At 42.6% G+C, this 3,971-nt stretch overlaps 1 non-coding gene across 1 annotated transcript; it reads right to left on the bottom strand.

The window, feature by feature from the left end:
• Window positions 1-2,265: 2,265 nt before the first annotated feature.
• Window positions 2,266-2,372, bottom strand: LOC133813245 (small nucleolar RNA R71). Its single transcript, XR_009884278.1, has one exon. It is a non-coding gene; the product is annotated as a small nucleolar RNA R71 (small nucleolar RNA).
• Between the last annotated feature and the right edge of the window lie 1,599 nt (window positions 2,373-3,971).

The raw sequence follows: 3,971 nt of genomic DNA, 5'->3' as shown, positions 1-3,971 counted from the left end.
ACAACATACGTCTGAGCTTGTAGCCCACATTGCTAGCTTGCATAATAGTGTTGAACGTGCTCAGCTGGCTATATGGATCTGAATTTACGTCGAATGGAGGGACATGAGGAATTCTAAACCCTTGAGGAAATGGGGTGTTGGAGATATGTGGGGAAAATGGCTCGAGCTCCTCATCGAACTCTTCATCCCTTTCCCGGCTACGCTCGTTCTGTAAGAGCCTGAATGCTCTCTCCAAATGTTCAATCCTTTCTTGGACTAGATCTACAGGAGGCCTAGCCTTAACCGGAGGGGGCTGGTTATCATTGATAACAACTCCAGCTCCCTGTCTCGGTGGAGAATTGTAAATTGGCTGTTTGCGGCCATTTAGATGATCTCGTAGATCTAGGTTCGGGGGATTATCACATCCTGATTATGGTTTAAGTGTTCCCATAGATCAGGGTGTCTCCTCAATTCCCAGCATTCCTTGGTCCGTGTTGTACTTGCTGATGGACCTAGTGTAATTTGAGGTTTCACTTACACAGCTTGTTGCTCGGTTATTACGAGATGGTTCTCCTGCTGGCCTCCTTGTCCTGGTAGTTTGTGGTCGTGACATTTGGCTTCTTGTAGGTTGAGGAGCCCTGCGATCTCGGGTAGCTTCTCCTTATTCACACCTAGCCTGTCGATTCCTCTCTTAAGGGGCAGGTCGCGAAACTTCCTGAACTGGCGAGGGATGCCTTATTGGTGATGGAGGGTGTCTTATGAGAGACGGTGGCTGTCTCCCATTGTTAGGCCTTGATGGTCCCAAATTTGCTCGATCAGGCACCGAGACATTCTGTGCAGCACCAGGATTTGGGGTTCGGGCCACTGAGGGGGCTCGGTTATTCCCCGTTCTTGTTTGTGCTTATATAGTTGGGTTGGTGGTACCCTTAGCCCAGTTACTCCTCTGGGGTCTTGGCCGAACAGGCTGGGACGCTAGTGGCGATGCCTACTCTGCCCTTCTGGCAACCGTGTTCTTACGAGGACATCCCCTAGGCCTTCAAGGAGGGGCCTGGGCGCCAGTAACCAGTCTAGCTAGTTCTTTGTTGCGTTTCGTTGCTTCAGCCAACTGTTTGCGCAATTGGCAATTTTCAAGTTCCACGATTGGAACATACCTTTCAGGATTGTAATACATGTCTTCATCGGGCCTGGGGGCAGGCGGTCCTCAAGAGTTGGATGAGTCACTCCTTTCTTCAGGATCAGGATCTGCCATAGGTTGCTTTCCAGGCCGCCGTGGGTAATCCTCATCATGAGGAATTTGCTGGAGCTTTCAAGAAGCAATTGCCCAGAGTTTTCTCTCCAAATCTCAATATTTCGGTCCCTTACAAATGAATAATCCCACTCTATTTATAGAGAGGTTTCCTGAATTGCTTCCCACATATTTTGGGAAGATATTCTATAAATCAAATCAAATAATACCATTAAATGCATTAGTTACTATGTACACGGTAATATCCCATAAAATGTGGGATTTAATAACGAATTACATCAGATCCCTTAAACATAGGGAATTTATTACAATAAATACATTCACACACAGCTGACGAGCTTAGACATTAGATCCACGGGCCTTCAAGACCACTTGCCTGTTATGAGCTCATCATCTTAGTTCCCTTATGCTCCCAACAAGTAACTGTTGTCGAAGTCGTCCCCTTCGAGCTTACAGCTCTCAAGCTCGAACCATCTTGTCTGGGGCCAAGAAATGAATGAATAAGTTTATACAAGTGTTGAACCCTTGCTATTGTGAGTTGCGAGCCTAACTTATAAGCTCAGAGAACCTTCGAGGCTACGTAATACTCGAGTTCACAAGGTCTGACACTTACAGCGAAACTGTCTCGAACTTGTGGATCACATGATGACTGTGCTTATTTCGAGCTTACACCTCACGAGCCTGGATTTCGAGATCAAGATTCCCATCCTCAAAATCTGGGTGTAACATACGCCTTCTATATTATATTCCTTCCTAATATGCCCGCATTAGACTTTAAACCTGGCATGATTAAACTCTTGCCCACATTTCATGGAATGGGAAACGAAAGCCTATACATGCGTATTAGAGAATTTGAGGAGGTAGTAGCCACGTTCTATAAATGAGCTAAAAATGTTGATTATATGCGACTAAAGGTCTTCCCCTTCTCGTTGAAGGAAGCCAAAAGCATGTTATACTTATTGAGACCTAGGTCTATTGGAACATGAAAGGAAATGACCAAACCTTTCTTTTTGAAACACTTCCCTATCCATAAGACCAACAGTCTAAAACAAAAAAATTCTACATTTTCCCAAAAGGACAATGAACCGTTATGCCATGTCTGGGAAAGATTCAAAGATTTGTTGAATCATTGCCCGCACCATGGCTATGAGAACTATCGTTTGGTCAATTACTTCTATGAAGGCCTCACAAGTCGTGAGCGCCAGTTTGAAAAAAAAAATTATGCAATGGTGAATTCCTCGAAAAGAGCCAGACGATGCTCTTAAATATCTCAAAGAAATCACAAAAAAATTTCACACCTGGACTGGTCCAAGTGCTACTAATAGCACCAACCAACATAAACCATCTAGGATCTATCAACTTCAAGAAGATGATAGTGTTAAGGCCCAACTTGAAGCTTTGAAAAAGAAGTTTGAGGTCTTAATGACGAAAAATGGCAAAAAAGTGCACATGATTGCTCAAGCGGAACCACAAGAACCTTGTTTTGTTTGTGGGGGGGACGAAGCATTTAGCTAAAGATTGCTTAGCTTTTAATGAAATGAGGGGGGTTTATGAGGTGCAATGCAATGCCTTAGGGGCATATATCAAGCCATTCTCCCATAAGTACAACCCTAGTTGGAGAAACCACCCAAATTTTAGTTGGAGAGATTCTAACCAAGCTCAATCATCTGGAAACCAATGGAGAAATGAGCATCAAGGTCCACCACCCAAGGCATATTCTGCGCCTCAATACAATGCTCATCAATAAAGAAATTCTCTTGAGAATACCCTTCATGCAATCATAGAGGAACAAACCAAATTAAATCGTCAAATGATGGAAGAAATCAAGGAAAAGAAAAGTCAATTTTCAAAACTGGGTGGATCCTTGGCTATTTTTGAAAAAGACAAAATTTATTCTCAGCCTCTATTCAATGCACAAGGGCAACATATGGCTCAATCCTCCAACTCCAACGATCAAAATGTTAAGGAGGTCAATGTCATCATAACTAGAAGTGGTAAAACTTTAGAAGATCCATCCATTAAGACCACTACTTCAAGCACTCCAAATGATATTCTTGTGAGTGAACCACCCAATGCTTCTGCAAAAGTTCCATTTCCTCAGGCTTTGAAACCTATTGGGAAAATTATTGATAACCGAGCTGAAATCCTTGAGCACTTGACATAAGTGAAGATTAATCTTCATTTGCTTCACATCATAAAATAAGTGTCGGCTTATGCCAAAATCATCAAGGATATATGCACTGCAAAAAGGAAGTACCATGTCAGGAAGACTACTTTCTTGACTGAGCAAGTGAGTGTGGTGATTGAACAAAAGACACCACTGAAATACAAAGATCTCGGTTGTCCCACCATTTCTTGCCTAATTGGGACTCATGAATTATGCCAACCTTTACTTGACCTTGGCACGAGTGTAAATCTCATGCCTTGCTTTGTGTACTCGCAACTCAGTCTTGGAGAAATGAAGCCAACCTTTGTTTTTCTACAACTTGCTGATCGCTCCACCAAAAAGCCTAGGTGTATTGTTGAGGATATTCTAGTTCAAATTGAAAAATTCTATTACCCCGTGGATTTTCTAGTTCTTGATACTCAATCTGTAGTAAACATGGAGTCAAAAAATCCTATTATCCTTGGAAGACCATTCCTTGCTACTGCAAATGCTTTAATCAATTGTCAGAATGGTCTAATGAAGATATCGTTTGGAAATATGACATTGGAGGTAAATATTTTCCACATTGGACCAGCCAAC

The sequence above is a fragment of the Humulus lupulus genome, chromosome 1 (genome assembly GCF_963169125.1).
Source record: "Humulus lupulus chromosome 1, drHumLupu1.1, whole genome shotgun sequence".
In the NCBI taxonomy this organism is placed as follows: Eukaryota; Viridiplantae; Streptophyta; class Magnoliopsida; order Rosales; family Cannabaceae; genus Humulus; species Humulus lupulus.
Note: the sequence above shows the minus strand (reverse complement) of the source record. Positions and strands in the feature narration are given on the sequence as shown.